The sequence below is a fragment of the Monodelphis domestica genome, chromosome 1, assembly GCF_027887165.1.
Source record: "Monodelphis domestica isolate mMonDom1 chromosome 1, mMonDom1.pri, whole genome shotgun sequence".
NCBI classification, from domain to species: Eukaryota; Metazoa; Chordata; class Mammalia; order Didelphimorphia; family Didelphidae; genus Monodelphis; species Monodelphis domestica.
Genome location: NC_077227.1, coordinates 241,036,867 through 241,057,794, shown reverse-complemented (window position 1 = coordinate 241,057,794; position 20,928 = coordinate 241,036,867). Strand labels below are relative to the sequence as shown.

Genomic DNA, 20,928 nt, shown 5'->3' with positions numbered 1-20,928 from the left:
AGTGTATGTTCCTTCTATTATTAAAAATGTAAACTGTTTCCTTTGCACATTTTCATTACTTCTAGGACATGAAAATGTAATGGTAACTTATCATAATGTTAAATAGCTACCATATGCTCAGTTGGACTACCTTCATTTTATTTTAATTTTTTTTTTATTTTAGAGCATCCACTACTAAAGTGGCATATTTATCAGTCCCAGAGCAATAGGTTCTATAGTTAGCAGCTTTGGGGGAGACATCACTAGTGATTCTTTTCTTATTTATCTTCTAGCTGTACTCACAACCAGTGCCTTCATCATTTGGGGTGGGAAAAAAAGACCTTCTTGATCTAAACAGTTTGATGGACAAGATGTTGTCTTTCTGTCTTTCTCCTTTGTCAATTGATACTGTGTCTGATTTGTTTCATAAATCATCAGATGTCTTTCACTTACTTGATTTACAAAAGATCAGGGGGCTCTGGGGGACGAAAGGGCAGAAAATCTGAACTTTAATGACTTACAAAATAATATTTTTATTGTCAAAACTGGTCCAGGACCCAAAGAAGGCCACAATTATTTTCATTGTGCATATTTTAAATGAAACAACAAAACCAACATGCAGAACTATATCAGAATATAGTTACTCTTTTTGTAAAAACATGTATTCCTCATATGTAGTAAGGATAAGGTATTTAACAGACCTTTGGTGGGATAGTACCTAGTAGAGAGAACCCACTTTAGAAGTACTAATATTTCTTTCTAATATGCTTTTGTAGCCTTTGGCCATGCTTCAGTTGGCTATGAGATTTAAGGCCTTTTGTTTGTGAAAATATTTTCAGGGAGTGAATTGTCAACATATTTTTTCCTTTCAGTTAGTGGAGGAAAACAAGATTATTCCTGGATTTGTATGACTATCTTGGGGGGAGGGGAAGAAGGAGGTGTACTATTTGGGCCAAATTCAGTAGAACTAAACAGGCTGTTTTGAATCAGTAAAGATTGGGAAGACGTGTTGTTACAAGTGCTGAGGTTCCACTTTTACTATTCTCCCTGACTTTTTTCAGGATTCATGTCCTCTTACAAAAAGTTAAAACCTTATTGATAGCGGTAGGAGATGTAACTAAGCCATTTTTACCATATTAAAATATTCATAGGCATTAAAACATCTTCTCCTTAGAGCTATTAAGGCTTATTTCAGTAATACCTAAAGCAATCTAAGTAGGGCAGAGGTAGGAGAATGTGAGGCCATTAAGTGAATATGCTTTTTAATTTATAAAAATACGGAAAAGTTTCACCTTGATCTCCTTTATAAACAAAGATAAATAGCCTTAGCAAGTGGTAATAGAGAGAGATTGTGGACAATTTTGACATGGTACATACAGTGGACTTTTTGGAGTCTGAGATCCTGAGTTCAAATTCTACCTCCCCTATGGACAATCTGAGTGACTTTAGAGAAGTCATTAAATTTTTATGAACTTCAGGTTTATCATTTACAAGTGAGTGGGGATGGACTCAAAGGTTTCTAAGATCCCTTTTAGCTCTGATTCTACAATCCTTCAATTGAGGTTCAAGGTCCAAATCTTAGATGAGTTACTTACCTTCATTTGCTTCTCAACAAAATGAGGATAATATCTGTTCTACCTACTTCAGTGATTTATCATGAGGTTCTAATAAGGCAATCGATTTTAAATCACTAATAAAAATATGAAGATCTATAAAAATTCAAGATAGTATGGATTGGTCTGACTGATTGCTTTCTAATCCTGTCACTTCTTTTTGAGTCTTAAGTCAAAGGGGATTTCAGATCTGCTATAATATTGTTTTAAAGCTCCATCTCTTGAACCATTCAGGGAGAAGGGACCACTGGCAGGTTACTTTGAAAACACAAACATTAAAAGCCTGTTCCTTTCCTATTAGTGGGAAAATGACCCACACATTAGAGGTAATAGACTGAACATCTACAAAGCTCATAATTTTCTTTCCATAATTTAAAGTGCATGAATTCTGATACCAGGGCACTGTGTTTTGTGAATAATTAAAGATTTCTTCATAAAGCCAGGGGAAATGGGAGGGGCTTTCAAAGCCAAGCTCTGGTTAATTACAGTGTCTGACTTCTTAGAGAAAGGAGCCTCTAGGCTTTTGTAAGGAACCTGTCTCAGCAAAGGCTTTCACATCAGAATGACAAGCCACATCATTCTTTCACTTCCTAGGAAGGGGAGTTTAATCCCACCTACTTCACTCCTGATAATGTATTTCTAACACTAGGAGAGCAACCTTTCCTCTTGGTTAATACCTCTCATTCCTTCTTAAAACGTTTCAAACCTGATGAAATATTCATTAAAAAAGTAAATTCTATTGCGGGTGGGGTACAGGAATTGTTAACTTTAAGAGTGCATAATCAAATTTCCTTTTTAAATCTTTGTAACAATTCACTGCAGGAAATAAAGGGAATGAGTAGAATTTTTCTAGTTGGATAAAGTGGTGAATGTGATAAACATTTAAACACACACACACACACTTACTTCTACCACCACCACCATACTAACAAAAACAAAAGCACTAACTCTAAGAACAGAAATAAGACCATAAGAACATCACAGAATTTCCTGGTTACTCCTGTCATCTGGAAAGAGGAAATGAGCAAGGAAAATGGATGACAGAAATCCAGATATAATTTATGATCTAGTAGAATGGGAAAACACAAAAATCCCCTTGGGCTAGTAAGCTGGGATTCTGTTAGGTCAATGCTTTGTAGGAAGGGGTTGTACCTAAAGATAATCGATCTTTGTGATATATAAACAGTTCTGTGCCATCAAAACTCAGAATGTTTCTTCTGGGTTTAGGATAATGGATAGATAGAAATCCAACTATTGCCAACCCCCCATCACAGCATTCCTCATTACTTCAAGAATTCAGCTGTTTTATATGAAACTATCATGAAAAACATGCACAAATGTGTTACCATAACAACTACATGAAATTTTTTAAAAAGGCTAATAGAATACTTAACCTTTAACAAAGGTGTTCCTCTTTTCCCTAGACACCAGTCTGATAGGTTTGTACACAGGCGTCTGTCTAGGCAGTAAGGTGGCACAGTAGATAGAATGCTGGGCTTAGAGACAGGAAGATGCAATTTCAAATCCAGTCTTCAACACTAGCTATGTGTCTCTGGACAAGTCACTTAATCACTGACTGCTTCATTTTCCTCAACTGTAAATTGAGGAAAATAATAGCATATATTTCACAGGGTTATTGTGAGATCCAAAGTGATAATATTTGGAAAGCATTTAGCACAGTGTATGATCCATAATATAAATGCTAGCTACGATTATCTATGACTAAGATCCTTAGACAATAGTCCTGGGAACTGAGGGGTTTAGATGGCATGCTTAAAGTCACACAATAATTAAGGGTCAGATATGGGACTTGAAGGTTGTCCTGATTCCAAATTCTGCTCTCTATGCACTACCCCACACTGCCACACAGGAAACACTACAATAACTATTTTTAAATATCTGAAACACTGTTAAGTAGAAGATTTGAGCTGATAAACTATTAAATTTTGGAAGTCTTCAGATGCAAACACATATAAGTTATATATATATATATATGTATATATAGATATACATATATATAGAGAGAGCATATGCTCTAAGTCAAAAATAAATGTCTATGTATATATATGTTCATTATCTATAAACATGTTTATATATGTAAACATATATGCAAATGTATATGTCTGTGTATATACACATACATGTGTTTTCCCTTACCTAATCTATTATTAAATTAGGGTAGAGAGTTTTAGTAAGGTACTTCCTTTACTACTATACCTTGGCACCTTCTCCACAACTTACAGTCTTGGAGTTTCCTTGATGTACTGAGAGAAGTGAATTGTCTAAAGTCACACAGACAAAATACGACAAATTCAAGGCTTCAACTCATCCAGGTCTTCCAAAGTCTGAGGTCAGCTCTGTCTCCACTACAGACTACACCACATGTCATACATCTCTGTATGTAAAGATGAGTTATCTCATGAGTGTCTGTGGAGACACATAGGAGAATGTGTATATGCTTTAATTCTGATTTTGAATCTCATACAGAAAGTAACTTAAATGTGTTACCTGAGTAAGGTAGGGGGGAAAAAGAAAAAAAAAACCTCCTGATTTTCAATTATTCTTCAAACTGAATGACAATCAGTTAGATGTTGAAGGGTTAGTAACAGTTTCTAGATTGGTAACTTCCAGAGCTGGATAAAATTTGAATGAACCTCTCATTCCTTCTTAATGAGGCTTCTCTGTCTCCCCCTCCCCCTTTGTCCTCCCTTTACCCCAAAGCTCCTTCAAAAGAAGGGAGTTCCCCTCACTTATTCCTTTAGAACTCAATTGGAAAAAGGTTGCCTTTAGTTCCTGCCAGCTTCCCTTTGGAATAGAGAAAGTGGCTGCTTAACAAATGGCAGGTTTATGTAGAGGAAATCTCCATGGTTTAAAGTGCTTTTGTTTCCTGTCAATATGTACCTTTCTTTTTGTTCATTCGTAATCATCATGTAACCTTCATTGAAAGGTGAAGAAACCAAGGATTTGGGGGATGGATAATCAAGCAGTCACTTCCACAGAAATCTTCAAGTTCTGGGGGCTGGGGGAAGAGTGGGGCTGAGATTTGGGAGATTAAGGAAACAAAATTCTAGAATGGGAATGTGAAATCATAGCCCCGCCCCCAATATATCCCACCCCATTCATTTGTTGTTGTTATTCACTTTTTAGTTGTATCTGACTCTTTATGACTGCATTTGGAGTTTTTTTTTTTTTTGTGTGGCAAAGATATTGAAATAGTTTGTCATTTCTTCATCCAGCTCATTTTACAGATGAGAAAATGAGGCAAACAGGGTTAAGTGAACTGCCCAGGGTCACAGAATTAGTAAGTATCTAAGGTCAGATTTGAACTCAGAAAGATGAGTTTTCCTGACTCCAGGTCTGATGCTATATCTATATCCACTGTACCACCTAGCTGTCCTCCTCTTGTTTTAAGGTTGAGAAATAGGAGGCCAACAGAGATTATATGACTTGCCCAAAGTCATACAGGTAGTAAATGACAAAAGATTGATTTGAGCCCACATCTTTTGACACCAAACCCAGCATTCTTTACTTTCACTATCCTGAAGGGGAAAATGATAATGAATGCAGCAAGAAAGAATTCTAATTTATGAAGTGGGGGCTTACTGTCAGCAAAATCTGATTTTCCTCTCAACTAGTGAGATTGGATTTGTACAGATTTAACTAGTCTTTATCAATTAGTGCTCTACTTAGCAAAAGACAGGACTGGTCAAAGATAGCTAAATAGTTTAGGAGTGTGTCCTCTGAGGAAAGACTTCAAGTAATTGGGCTCCAATATCAGGAAGTTTCATCTAAATATGATACTGTTGAGACTGACCTAAACATTTTAATGTCAAACTCAATGGGTCATCTAGAACAACCCAAATCCCTGTGTAAGAGTCCAGTTCCCTCTGTACTACCCCTAATAAGTGACCATTCAGCTTCTAGGTAAACATTTTTCAGTGACAGAGAGTTCGATCACTTCAAAAGGCAAGACATTCATTCCATTTTGGGGTAACTCAAAACTCTTTATATTGAGGAAAGTTATTTATATTGTGCTGAAATCTTCCACCTTGTAACTTCATACCGTTGGTACCATCTCTAACCTTTGGTGTCAAGTAGATTAAAAACTAAACAAAACAAAAATAATCCTCTTTTTTCTACATGACAGCTTTTCAAATATTTAATGATAGCTATCCTGTTCTTTAGAGGCAGCATAGGAAAGTAGATAGAGACCTGACCTGTGACTATTGGCAAGTCAAGTCACTTAACTATTTCCAGACAACTCAAGATTTGAAGTTACAGACCCTGGCCGTTTACAATCAGAGGAAAGGGTTTTCATTCTGGGAATTCTCTAGAATGATGAAATCAGAGGTTTGGACTGAACCAAACCAAACCAAATATGTCCCTAAAATTAAGAATGCTTCATGAGGGCTTGTCTCGGTAGCAGAAGGAATTTTTCTCTTTGAGAATAATATTAAAGTTGCTTGGTACATGGGAAGACCCCGATATCAAGGAGATGGTTGGTGTTTTACTGCATCACTGAAAGGCATTAACTTTTCTGTGCTTCAGTTTTCTAGTCTCTAAAATGGGGATAGTGCTATTTCCACTAACTATCTGACAGGGTTGACATAAAAGAAAGTGCTACGTAAATCTAAAAGTGTGAGCTATTGTAGGGTTCTGTTACTTACATATAATGTAAAATGAATGGAGATCCAAATTTGGGGCTCCAATATGCCAGTTTTGTTTCTTGTATTTTATAGGTTAGGACATAATGATATAGTGCTGGTGGTTGTCCAAAGTATTTTCTAATGTAGATATGACATATTCCAAGTATAGATTGGGGAAGGAACCTTGAGTGTGAAGAAAGGCAGGGGTATGGGGAATTAAAGAGCTTAAGGTTGTAATAAAATTTTACCTTAAATCAAACTGAAAACACTTTTATTGCTGTTTTGAGAATTCTAATCCTTTCTGAAAGCAGTTTTTAAAAATCTTAGGATAACTTTAATGTGCTGAATTTTTTGTTATGATCTGAATTTACCAATTGAATATCCAAATATGCTTTAAAATAAACATTGGCAGCTCACCCATTTGTTTTTTTTTTCCTAGTTTTTCTTGTGTTTATCTATTTTTTCTTTCTGAATATGAATCTATTCATCACAGTTTTGCTAATAGTTCATTGCTACATCAAACTTTATTTAAATCTACTTTGTGATTTCTTTGAATTCTCCAAATGATATCCACCTTTTCTCATCATCCTTCCATAATTATACATGTAGACTTATAATTCAGGTATATTAGGTTATTCAGTTTAACTCCTCATTGGATATGCGAATATATTAAGTACTGAGTCAATTAAGGCACAGAGAGGTTTAGTAGTTTGCTTGAGGTCACAAGCCTTAGTATCTGTGTTAGAATTCAACCTCCAAATCTAGCACAATATCAATTGCTGGCCCACTCACAATATTGTCTGTGCTTGAGGGATTTTGCCTGAATACATACATGCACAAATGTGTATGTGTGTAAAATGTATGAATATATATATATACACACACATATATACTCCTAAAGTACCTGTTTCCTTATTTCATTTTCCTACTCTTGCTGTGACAAGTAATTGCATTAATGGCCTCTAATAGAGATCAGGGACTCATAACATGTTGCTTTTACCACTTAGGGGCATAGATAATCTAAAACATAAATACCATGCATCTGCGTCCCCCTTTCAGCCTGATTTCTTTTATAGCAGTTTAAAGAAGCAAAGCAAATCCAAGGACTCTGGTCATTTACATTCCCTCCCCAAAGGTAGTTAACAGCGAAAGACTATCAGTGAATCATAGATTACAAATTCAAACATCTATATAAGATACAGACACATTCGTGCACACATGCATGCATACATATATACATACATTGTCCAAAAGGAAAGATATTTAAACTCAAGTAGGTTACTTCTCCGATGTTTTAAAATGTGGTCTCCAGTGTTCATTCGCTTCTCCTCCTCTATGAAGCCTAAACCTATGTTTTGCTGCCACCTTGGCAAACTAAATGGATTTGCAACGGAATTCTGCAGCCAGGCGGCTCGGCGCTTTGAATGCTCCAGTGGGCACTGCTTGGCGATTTGCTGATTTATAAAGCTTTCTCTTGGCATGGGTCTCTGGGAGAGAATTTAGGATAAAATATGAGTGAGCTCCGGGGAAATCACCGGATCTCTTTCTTTGTCGCCCAGTTTCCGAAAGATCTGCTGAGTTCAAGCTTCCGACTTGTTTGCATGGGTTCCTTTGAAAAAAAGGAACCTTTCTCTATTTCAGTTGAGGGCTTGAAAAACCCGATTGATATGCTTGTGTTTTGACCAGAGCAAGTGTTAAAGGTAATCTTCTCCTGTGTACTTAGGTGTGACAGTGTAATTAGTGGGGCATTAGGGGGCACTTCTTTTCCTTTAGCTTTCCTATTTTCCCTCCCCCTTCTAGCCATAAAAATAATACTAATTTCTCTGGAGTCAAGAGAGTATTTAGTGTAAGGTTGTTTTCAAAATGCATAACGCGTAGGATGCAGAGGCAAGAATCTCTTTGTGCTCGTTATTAAAACTGTTTCAGAAGGCTGGGGGGGGGGGAGGGGGATTGAATATCAGGGATCTAAACCCCAAAGCGAGCTGACCAGTTCCTTTCGTTTCTGTGACTCGCTTATTTTTGCAGTCATTCCTGTTTGTGCTTCCACTTTTGTTTAGTCCATATTAGCAACCACTCCATCTCCTCAGTCCTGTACAATCTGCCCCTCACTCCAGCTCCCAATGGCCCCCACCTCTCATTTAAAAGAATATATATATATGCATATATATATCTTTCTCATCAGATTACTTCCTTTATAAGAAAAGTTGGCACAGAGTCGGGAAGGGCTGTTTGTAGCTTTGATTGCACATAAACTTTTGTGTGAGCAATACAAATAGCGAGTGAGGACATACAAAAACACAGCTCAAAGAAGTTGCTGAAGACTTTTAGTCGGGATGAGCTTTGGAGACTTTTCTGCTAATTACACACTGCATACTTACAAAAAAGGGGACGAAAGACCCTCGGGGACATACTGAAGATGGGGAAAAGGGAATGTGAGGATTTCCCTGGCAACTTTTGATAAATCCAAACAGAAGGTTTAAAGGATCGGGAAGGCTGCTTTTTGTTTAGATGATATAGCCTATAAGTGAAACTAACTTCTGAAGTTATGCTGCTGAGGGTATGCATTTAAGGCCTTAAGTACCAAGGCAAACATTGCAAAATGCACGTGGGCAAAGCATATTTCCACGCCAGCCACCCGGTGTGGTTTCCTTATGTGTTCATGCTTCCCGCTCCATTTCCCTCTCCGGAGCACAAAGGGTTAAACTAGTTCCCTCCCTAGTTGGAGGGAAGGCCAGGGGGGCGGGAGGAGAAGCAAACTGTCTTAGGCTAGGTACCTTGTAGCTGCAAGTTCGAAATCTGTCATCCTCGCTTTAGAGTTTGGCATCTCCCATTGTCACCATTGAGTAATGATCTTAGAGAGATAAGATCACTCAGTCGGGTTGGGCGGAATCTCTGAGAAAAGACGTTTAACCACTTCAATTGTTGCTTGCGGGAGCCCTCACTCCAGTGTCAGGGTTAAAGAAAGGAGCCTCAAGACCTCGGCAGCTCGCTCCCTTCGGAGCCTCGGAGCCTGATAAGACTTCTGGGAAGAGGGTGGCAATTGTTAACGATGGAAAAGGGAGACCTTGGTGGCGATCCTTAAAATAATACCATGCAGCAGGAGCCCAGCTACTACTGTACCAGCTTTTTCTCTTTTCACCTTCCTGACCCGGTGGGATTTGGATGAACTATAACGCGGAGATTTCACCAGCAGGTAAAAGAACTCTGGAGGCTCAGGTGAAGTTACTGAGGGTCAAGCCAGCGCTTCAAAGGCACACTCTGCTGCCAGATTTGGGGGCAACTGTTTTCTGAACTGGGTGGCGAGCGAAGCAAACTGCAGGTTTTAACTTAACGCTTGGGGAGGGAAATGAGAAGGGTGCAAGTTTGCATTACATTTGCAATCTTACCTACATCCAGGTGCAAGTCCGAACCGGCAAATCCACCACCTTAAAGTAGTTTAGCAACCGTTTGCCCTAAATTCTTAAGCTGGGGTGTCGGAACCCTGTGGCTTGCCATAGAAACAGCACTCGGTTTTCTGTTATGACTCTCTATTACCTTACAGACATCAGTCCTTCCCCCTCTTTCCACATCAATTATTATTATTATTATTGCTCTTGTAGGCTGGTTCTAAAACCTCCAGTTTCTAACTCCACTCTCCAAACCCTGGCTTTTTTTTCTTTTTCCATGCAATCTGTTTTAGATTATTAGCCCTTTAAGAGGATCCAGCCATGCTGGTTCTTTCTACTTTGACTTTAGTGATTGCCTAAAAACCTGATGTGATTATCTGGAGAAGTACCACCTCCAACTGGCAGGCTGAACTCTCTGCTAGGAAAGGACCTTAGTCTAGGGCCTCTGCTTGGAGTGTGTCAGGGGGAGTTATTCTGAGACCTACTGAATTCATTGCAGTAGTGTTCTGGAGAAAACAAACAAAAAGACTAAAACAGCGCGTGGGTCAATATGCAGAGAGAAAAAGGTGACTAGTAGGGAATGGGAGGAACAGTACACATCTAGGCAAACTTCCCCCAGCACCTCCTTCTTAGCTCCTGGAAGCAGGGTGGAAAAATCCCCGAGGTGATCGACAGTTGTGTGTTGGGGCGGGCGTGCGGTGGGGGTGGGGTGGGGGGAATGATAATTTATCATTTGGAAGGAAGATCAAGGTCATGAGGTTAGGAGCTGGTAGGAAAGTCAAGGGGGAAGGAGTTGGGCGGGGTGACTGGGTGATTGGACTGGGCAAGACAGTAACTGCCCCTTGGGTGCCAAAGAAACTACACCAGGCTGGAGCTCTTTGAGCTGCCGGGTTCTCAGTAGGGTTTAGCAGTTAGGGTGGCAGCAGCTGCTGCTGCTTAGGCTAATCAAGCTGTTAGATTTTTCTGGTGGTGCTGCTGGAACCTCCCAGCAAGATGGCACTCTATGTCTGTCCTTCCTGGATCAGAACTTTTCCCCTTCCTTTAGTATTTCAGTTCATGTATCCTCCATACAACGCGTTTATAAGCAAAGTGGGATTGTGTTTCCCTCTTCCTAATCTTGGAAGAAGCAAGCTTAAAGACCTGATGGCGTGGGCCACAAACACACATGTAGCCATACGTGCATATAATTGGATTTTATTCTTGGCGTCAGATCGGACTTTTAACTAAATCGCATTAGTATTTCTTAGGCTCTGAAAAAAACATGAGTTTTGGAGAAACCATCCGAATGCCGGGGAAAGAGAAAAACTGTTGGTAAAAGTATTGGCTAGTGATCAGACTTTAATCTGTGGTTGAGGCAAGTTCATTTCTCATCAAGGAGGTGAGAGTTACCATTCTTGACTACTCATTCTGCCTAAAGTCTGTTCACATCTCTTAGTTTCCTTCTGAGAGTTTCCAACTCCAGTGTGCCTGGCGACATCTAATGCAGACCAACCAGCGTTTGCTTCTATAGGAAGTCTGGATTGTAGAACGAGAGCGCTCTCCCTCTTCTGTTCAGAATCAGCCTGTCTCTTGACTTGTTAAAACATGACAGGAACTTACTGTAGGCAGAGAAACCTGCAATGAAACCAGAGACGAAAAGAAAGGATCTTTTTTTTTTCTTAAACCCAATGTTTCTTGCTTCCAGAAGATGTCACATTTTGGGGGTATAAAACAATAAAAAAGGGGAGTTGGGCATATAAAACTCCTGGTTTCTTCAGTAGTTTGGTATCTGAGTCTTAAAGTCCTTGTAGCTAAATCTGCGTGCTGACCATAGTCTATTAGCAAATTAAATGGTCCTTCTCCAGGAAGGGAGAATGAGGAGATGGGAGGAAGGGGGGCAGGGAGCAGTGGAGCTGGAAGCAGTGGAGCTTGCAAAATAATCGTAAATATTAGGTCATATTTCTGATTAGAGTGCATTTAATAAGTTAGGTAATGGGAGGATGGAAAGATCGCCAGTGGGGGATGAAAGGGAGTGGGGGATCACATCAAAGTTGCTTCTATTTGAAATAACGCCATCTTTGTAGAAAGGCTTGATTTTCTTTCTAATGTCACGTTTTGGACATTTCCCAAGAGCTTCTAAATAGTAAATCCTTTTCATTTGGTAACATCGAATTGTTCAGAATGGGAAAAGTGACCTTCAGAGATCTGACAGTGGTTTTTATTACTGGGAGTTGGGAGAATGTGGGGAAGAGGAGAGAAAGAAAGAAAAAAAATGCCATCTACTTCTGTAGTGCTGAGGGTTTATCAGCTAGGTTAAAAAACAATCCTTCTCTTTATCTTCCTTTAGGGAAAGACAGGGTTAAAAACCTTAGTCTGACTTTGCCTCTTGGAAAGCCTTGGGTTGCAGCCCTGCCTTCCAAGCATTCTTTAAACTAGAAATGTGGGAGGGACTCCAGGAGGGAGAGGGAAAGGGATGGAGGAGGGAGAGCTAGCGAGCAAGCCAGAGGAGCGAGATGGCTATCAGCTGAATTCATTACTGTAAACATCTCCCAGGGGTGTCAGGCTTGGGGGCGGGGGGCGAGGCACGACTTACATTAGCGGGGAATAGTCAGATCTGAGGCATCGTTACTGCTAGGATCAGCCTCGCAGTCCGGGTCTGAAGAAGGCGCAAGACTTGGAGCGAGACACACGCGCGCGTGCACACACACACACACACACATACATACACACACACACACACGCAAACGCTTTCGCTCCCACATACGTGTGTAGGATATCTGGAGACTTGTCCGAGTCCTGGGTCTTGGTGCCTCTTCCCGCGATTCTTTCCTCGCTTCTATACGAGACCCCTGCAAGAGAGCAGCATCCTGCGACTGAATTTTTTCCCCTTTGCTTTTTTCCAGTTTTCCTTTTTTTTCTTTCTTTCTTTCTTTTTTTTTTTTTTTTTTGAGGGGGGCTTGGGGAAGGGGGAGGCATTTTTTATTTTCAAAGAGCACCGGTAGGGAGTGGGGGTGCTGGGCAGAAGGAGGGGGTGGTGGTGGTGACAAGAAGGCAGGAGAGAAGAGAAAGTGGGATGCCAGAGCCCTGGGCTGCGCGTTGGAGGAGGTGGAGGAGGAAGGGGGAGGACGATGCCGCTGCTTCATAGGGGTGGAAGGCGAGAGCGAAGGGAAGGGAGCGCTCCGGTGAGCTGGCAGAGACTAGCCGCGGGGTGCGGAGAAGCGCGCCCATCACAGCGGCTCCGGCTCGGGCTCCAGCTCCCGAAAGCTCCGGCCCAGCCGCTGGCTACCCACCCAGGACACCCGCAGGCTCCACCGCGATCCAGAGACAGGAGCAAAAGTTTGGATCCCGGGGAGGGAGACGCGCAAAGAGGGATTATGACCAGGGCTGAAAAAGGACTGCAAGAACCTTACCAGGTAAAGTGACCCTCCCCATCCCCACCCCCACTCCTTATTCAACCTACTCTTCCTAAACCTCTTATTCTCTTCTCCATTCCTTGCCTCAGAAGGGCATTTTCTGGGCAGCTACAGCTGCTGTTGAGAGTCCAGAGAGAGGCAAAGTTAATGATCAAGGATCTGCTCCTAGGACCAAAAGGCCATTCATCACCTTATAGGCAATATTGGAGCTTTTTTCCATCTGCGAAAATGTTGGGAGGTGGATCCGGAGGCTAAGGGATGGAACGTATGTCCAGCTGTTGCCCTGTGCACCTATTTGACAATTTGAATGTGGATTCCGACGGCTTTGGTATCTTTCAGTTGAGGCAGATGGTGTAAATGATTATAGCATCTGTGTTTTAGCAACCTTTAAAAATGACTGAACCCTACCACCCTCACACTCATTTCATTGGTACCTAGAGGTGAACATTTAAAATTACCAACCCTCTAAGTTGAAATCGTAGGTGCCCCTCTCCATCTCTCCCCATCACCTTCAGCCCTCATAAAATTGGAACTTTGGAGTCGAGTTTTCATTGAGGGGAGAACTGACTTGCATTAGTCATTGGTGACGTGAATTTGCAATGAAATAAAGAGTGGGGGGGAGACTGTGCAGAGAATCAGATTCTCTCTCCATCAGTAGCTATATTCACTGGGGAAGCTCAGGGAATCTGAGTGCTCCTGTGTGTACTGAGGTTGGGGGCAGTGGAGAGAATGCTGTCATGTCTCTCAAATCTCTTCCTCACTTAGGGGAACTGGGGGGAAATAGCTGGTGATCCTTCTAGGGGAGGAAAATGAGAACTCCTCAAAAAGATGTTTAGAGCAAGCACATTTATTACTGCTATTATTAGTAGTAGTTCACCTGGAAACTCAAGAAGGTGTCATCTCTTGTAAATGGAAATCAGTCACCTAGAGCCTTAATTAATTTTAGTGGGGGAAATCAGTTTTAAAGCTTGCAGTAAGCTAATAAAGTGCAAGACACAAATCCGTGTAAACGCCTTTATAGTGTGTAAGGTGCTGATTAGATGTTCTGCATTTGCCTTGCAAAAAAACCCCTCTTTCAACAGCAGAGATTGCTTCCAAATCAACTGGGATATTACTTAAATGAAATGGATTGTGCTGCAGGGGTGGGGGGCCACCCTCCTACCCTTATGCCTCCACCCCCACACATTCAGAGGCTTATTGTTAAATTTATTACTTCTAACTTCTCATGACAAAAAGCTAATGAAGGCTAGTTCAGATATAGAGTCTAATATTGTCTGTGGAATTAACCTAATGACCTTATTTTATTAAATCTTAAATGAAAAGAAAGGCAAACTTTGGATCCACTAAGTGTTTTTTGAGGCAAATAAATTGAATGCTGGCATTTTCCCAGATTGATATTAGACTGCTGTGGTTTGGATATCAATTTTTAAGGCCAGTATTGTTATAACTGGGATTTAAAAATTATTGATAAACAAAATTCATCAGAGGCTCATAGAATCTAGAGACCAACATATTGGAATAATCACATTTAGGAGATATGCATGCAAATTAAAGTTGCTTATTTTCTTAGAATGTTTTTGCTTCTGAAAAATGTTACCTCCCCCCCCTTTTTTTTTCCTTTGGTTTTGTTCTAAAGCCTCCAATAGATCCAAATCTGTAAGGCTTTTCAAATAATTGAGAATGACAGTGTGGTCTTATGTTGTCAGGTTGGGGAAATTAATCTCTGTGGTTCTAGGAGTTCTGAAGACGAAATTTCAAACACCATTCTAAATCTCAGATAGCAGGTACAAGCAATTCTTAAGTAGGAGCATTCTGGTTGCTCCATAGCAGAGCACATTACAAGCCTAGTGTGGATGGAATGCTAGTAAAATGTCTGTACCCTGAAACACTTGAGTAGTTTCATTACAGTTTTCAATATTTCAGGTGATGTTTCTAATATCATAAGTCAGATTTCTGAATGACACCATGCTAGGCAGCCTACTACATTGAAAAGAAGTCCAGGTTTTCCCTGGTATACTGTATTTCAGATGATGTGAGCTTATCTCAGTTTGACTTTGACTCTGGATCTAATTTGAGCCCTGTTGCCTGCTAAATTTATATCCAGGCCCAATGGATAGTTTGATTTAGGATTTAGACACATCTCCTAAAGCAACCTTATACCTTTCCAATTGGAAGCTACATTACATAAGGTGGTTTCAGGGGAGCATCAAGAATATATAAGCCTGGGAGGTCTTAGAGGATAGAAGATAGAAAATAATCAATGTGAATATCTGTTCAAGTTTGACTTTTCAATCTTTTTCTTTACAAAAGAACTTCTGTGATAGGTAGAATTTGAAATTTAAACATTGCAAGTCTGCTAAACTTCTTTTGTGGCTAACTTTCAATTTAGAAGGTTGGAAAAGGCCAAACAACATGTTCTTTGTATTCAGGTGAGATTCTTTTGGGTATAATAATCTCATTTCATCTCTTCTTTAATCTCAATTCAAATTCATTTTTCTCTAGATTAGTTTTAGAACTTTGTGGCTTCTTCCACAGTGATTCAAAATCAGTCCATTAGTGACCTCTATCTGTGAGAAGTGAACAATCATTGTTTTTTTTTCCCCTCTTTCCCCAGGATTACGCAGAAAGCAGACTATTCAATGCTTTCTCTCTATACGTGTTTATATTTCCTAAACTGCAGTTTTCTAGATAGTTCAGTATGAACAATAATACTTAACAAGAGAATTAAAAATCTTACATTATAATACAAAAAGTACTAAATGGTTATTCCATGTTGCATTCATAATATGTTCACCATAAATAAAACATTAGTGCTGTTCAGTTCTAATAAAAGTTACATATTGGATTACAATTACTGATTTTAGGCATATAATCCTGTCAAATATGTTATAACTTTATGACTCCTAAGTACTTACATAAAGACTCCACAACTTTGAAACATACTGAGGACAAATACATACATACATATGTATGTATGTATTTGTGTAGATGTGCATATGTATGGATACTTACTAACATTTATATATTTAAGTTCTGTTTTACCTGTGTGTGAAAGAATTCAAAGAAAAACATGGAGTTTGAGAGGGATGCCTTTATATAGAAGGATTTTTCCAGAGAGTTTTAAAACTAGTTTATTAATGAAGTTTTGTTTTTATAATTGTATGCAAATGAAGTTTCAAGTTTAGTCCATGATTCTGAATGGAATTAAAGGCAAAGTTTACTTCATTTGTTAAGTAGATAGATGCTATTATCTGACATTTACCAGATGGTTTATGATGAGGTGGTATTTGGGAATATGGAATTTTGGGAGAGTTCTCTTTTCCCATGGGTAGGTTGTACTCAGAAGAACCTTTGTAGAACAATTTAAAAAGAAAAAGAAAATGGCCATCATTATGTCCTAGTCTCTTCTTTCACCCCTCCCAAATTACATTTGCTTTGTGAAAATATATTTTTCTTCTAAAAATAAATGTTAGGTTATTATTTTTAAGAGTGGCACAGATGGAACTATTAATTTCTTTCTTCTTTCTTCAGCAATGGGTGACCTCGTCCCTCCAATTAACTGTCTTCTTTTCATGAGGAAAAAGAAAGCACCCCCAGAACCATTAGTAGACAGAGTGCCTTTTCAAGGTTTTAAATAAGGTTCATTTTTTAAAAAGCAGCTATGACACAAATATTGTAATAAAAATATCCTCTGTTAAGCTGAATACAGAGACTTACTTCAGTTGCATAAAACAGTGAAAACACTGTATTAGAAAAATAATCTTTGGTATTTTCAGTAGATGGCCAAAATATGTTAGAACCTTCATGACTCTTTTTCCTTGATGATTTTCACATCTACTGGTCTTTGGCTCTTTGATTCCTTCTGCTCTGATTCTTTGAAGTGAATCTAAACCAAACAGTGGCTACTTTCTTAAGGAAATTCATCATGTTATGTTCAGTATCCCAGAAAAGTTAATGATGCAGAAAAAGTCCTGTAAGATATCTTTCTAAAAGGAGCCTTTTGGTTGCAGGCCTGCCTCTGACCAGCCTTTTGCACCTTTTGCAGTGAATTGGAACCACATTATTTATTTATTTTTCAAAAGCTGCCTCTAGCCTAATTTAATGGGGGGGGGGGGATGGCATGAAGTTTATGCAGAAGTATGCAAGTATGCAGAGCCTCATGTTGTCCTTTACCTCATTCAAGAAACAGTGTCATTGTTATAGTGGCAGCATGCAGGAAGGTGAAAGAAAATGTCCTTACATGATTTGAGAAGTCAAAAGGCCACATTCATAATTTTCAAACACTGGCCAGCTATTCCACTGATATACTATGAGAGTAATTATTTTTGACAGTTATGGGTTAAAGGCCTCAGTTATTATAAAAAAATCTAGTGATAGCCATTAGATATTCTTGTGACTAGAGTTCTCCTCCACCCCCCAATATATTGTCCTCCCCACCTCTATTTTTTCCCGGTTATTTACATGGGAAAATGTGAAATGATGTGGGCAGAGTGTTCCTATCCCCTCAGTTCATGGACCATTTAGTGTATTTTAGTTCTGTTTATTAGTATTTTCAACTATAGATAAAAGAAATTCCCCTTTGAACTAGAGGGCTTTGGTTTTTAAAACTCAAATTTAGCAGGCCAGAAAGTAAATAGAAGCCATTATGCCTCAGAACACTGAAATTTTAACCTTTAGCAATCATTAAAACAAGGTAGATAGGTCCTCCTGAAAACAGCTCAGAAATATATTGTCCATAAAAGTCAGCAAAGGTCACATGACTAAATGAAAAGCATTAGGACCTTCTGCCTCCTAAAATAGGTTCATTATGGAGAGTCCTTTTTTGGCCCAGTTGGCTATTCATGTCACTTTATTTCACAAGTAATGTCTCAGTCTACTGGAGTAAACAGATGGTTCTTCAGCCCATTTGTCTGTGATTTGATCCATGTATTCATGATGTGGTTTTGATTATTAATAATAGACTCAAATGTTTTAGAAGGGGAAAATCAAAACATTCACCTCATTTTAGATAAAAGCAGGTTGAACAACTTGGAAGAATGAAGAAAATCTAATGATCCTTTGAGATTCTAGTGATCCTCTGGGAAATTTATTAATCAGCTAGCATTTATTAAGTACCTTCTATATGCAAAGAACTGTGCTGAGCAATGGAAGATAAAGGGTTTTAAAATATAATGCACTTCAATTAGTATTTATCAAACTATAGTGTGTAGGAAATAAGAAGGTTTGAGAGGGCAGATGGACAGTGTCTCAGGATGTCTGGCTGGGAAAGGAGGTGAGTTCATCTGTATTGAGAAAGATCAATAACAGATGGAAAGCCTTGGTATTGCACTGGCATCCACAAAATATGAAAACATTCAGAAGAACACATTCTTTGTGTTAGGTAGATCCTATGTAGAAGAATGAATGGAAAAGCTAAAGATAAGTATGAACTCATAAACTCTGTGGATTCTTGAAATTTAGAAGACTTTCCACTTAATTTGTGTTTTACCCATTCCAAAATGGGCTCTAGTGTCCTTCCTACACCAATCCTATGAATTAGGTGTGGGTCAAAATTGAGAAATCAGGATGGTTAAATGATGGCCTAAAACCTTAGTACAGTGACAAAATAATATAGAATCTGAGAGTCAGAAAAGATTTTAGAAGTCAGCTTGGTTTCCTGACTCTTGGTTGGGTGACTTTTCCACAATGCTATATTTCTACAGATTGAAATATAAAGAAGTAAATCTAAATACATTTGCTGTTTTACTTTCCAAGTTAAATACATATACTATTCCATACCCACAGTCCCCACCTCTATAAAGAATATAAGAGGTGCCTTCTCCTTTGTCTGCTTTGGGATAAAGGAGCAAATATGTCTTACTCGTGAGAATTTTCCATATAGCACATATATTGGGGATGCTTAGAAATTTGAATTGGAATGTTGTCTGAAAGCATGAAATTTTTAGAAAAGATGATATAGTATTGTAACAAATTTATTATAACATGTTATCAAATCCCTGTATCTTTGAATAAATAACACTTTTAAAATGAAGTCTAAGCAATTTTATAGTTTAGACATTCAAGTCATATTGGTAATAAGGAAGGGAGCAATGTCTATAGACATTGACATCTATAGCAGAATTTCAGAGTGGAAAGGAACCTAGACAGTCTTATTTTATAGATGAAATAATATTGACCTAGAAAAATAAAATGACTTTCCCAAGGTAACATACCAAATAAATAGAAAAATATGAATAAAACCATGGTCTTCCAGCTGTATATGTTCATCACATACTTCTTGCCCTGCTAGTGTATCTTTCTATATGATTTTCTTACCCTGGAACATTCCTCTGCTACCTGCCAGTTACTTCTGGAACTTCCATTTTGAGGAATTCCTCAGGGAAACCATACCCACGCCTTTATTCTTCTTGCTGTCTTCTCAGTCTCAAGGTTTCTCCATGATATCCCCACATGGGTACCTCTCCCCACCCTCATCCCTATCCTTGCCTATTTAGCTTTGAATGTAAGCTCCTTGAAGTCAAGGGATTTATCTTTCTTTTGGCTTATATTTGTATTTTCAGTACTTAGTACAATCCTGGCATGTAGTAAGTACTTAAAATGCTCATTGACTCACTGGACGACATTTAAGTAATAGAGCATATTCTTAGGATTATATCTATCCATTTACTGTGCAACTATTGCTTCATAGAGCAGGGGATGGGGGTGGTTTGCAATTAGCTTCTTTCACAGAAAGAAATTACTTTCACAGTTTGACTAAAAAAAGTTAACACTGCATTGAACAAGTGTGACTGAGGCCAGTCCAGTACTTTTAGAGAGAGAGAGCCTGGCACTTGTCATGTGGGAAGACAGCCCTTTTCCTTCCTGCGAGAGTTTGGATCATTTTCAGGAACTGAGACTGATTTATTGTGAGTGGATTCATAAAGCATTGCTGCCTGCACGGGGACCTCTTTGGATAAAATGCTCCAAGTTCCCTGAAAATGCAGGCTGATATTTTCTGTGTTGCTGTTAACATACTTGATCTTTCCCAGGTAACTTTGTAAAAACAGTGTATATGAGAAATCTTCCTTTTAAAAATAAGATTGCTTTTCAAAGAGATTTAAAATCTTGTTGTCGACAGTTTCATTTTTAGAATGAGAGCCAGCCTAATTTTTTCCTGCTGTATCATCCAATAGTTTCAGCCACTGTTGGGTATAGATGCGATTCTCTACAGTTTGTGCACTTTAAAAAAAAATCACATAACCAATGGACTTGATATATTGCGCCCATGAACTCTTCTATAAATGTTTATGGTTTTTTTTCCCCCTTCTTTTTAAGTAGGCATATATTTGGACCTTTGGAAAATTTTAATTCTCAAGTGTTTCTTTCTCTCACCATTTATTAAGAACCACTTGTATACCTTGCCTTGTGCTTAACTTCTGAGATGAAGAATACCTCATTGGGACACCTATATTATGCAATTTGTGGTGAGTGCACAAAGTGCACACACTATTGCACTTATATCCAATTGATATATGTCCTTTCCAATAGCTCACACTGGTACTTGGCCATGGTATGGTATGAAGTTTCATTATCTTTCTTTTTTTTTTCAAGTTGCTCTTTAGTTCGGCAGCAAGTTGTAAAATGTATCTGGCCGATAGTAGTATATTTTTATGTGAGAAATTACTTTCACAGTTTGACAAAATTAATTTCAGCACCTTTTGCTGTGGCAGTGCTGTATAACACAGCAACCATTATTACGAAGGGAGGAAAGTGTCTGCTGTTATTGCTTTTAAATGGTCTGACTATAAAAGAACATGACAGGCATTTCTTTAAAAAAAAAAAAGGCTTTCTTTTAAAGCCACAAACAATTGAAAATCCTACAGCTCTCCAGACTCATTGGTGGAGGAGGTTTCCATTACAGCCAGAGGAGTTT

General features: G+C 38.8%; 1 protein-coding gene across 10 annotated transcripts in view; it reads left to right on the top strand.

Annotated features, from left to right (window-relative positions):
• Window positions 1-8,844: 8,844 nt before the first annotated feature.
• Window positions 8,845-20,928, top strand: part of FLRT2 (fibronectin leucine rich transmembrane protein 2) — a 124,707-nt gene continuing 112,623 nt past the window's right edge. For 2 of the 10 annotated variants that reach the window (XM_056810599.1, XM_056810598.1), the window contains exon 1: window positions 8,896-9,454. The gene's annotated coding sequence lies outside the window, so the exon portion shown is untranslated. Of the gene's footprint in view, window positions 9,455-12,209; window positions 13,017-20,928 lie in introns of those variants that run through there. The other 8 variants (XM_016425976.2, XM_056810591.1, XM_007472688.3 and 5 more) reach the window with 7 other exon arrangements.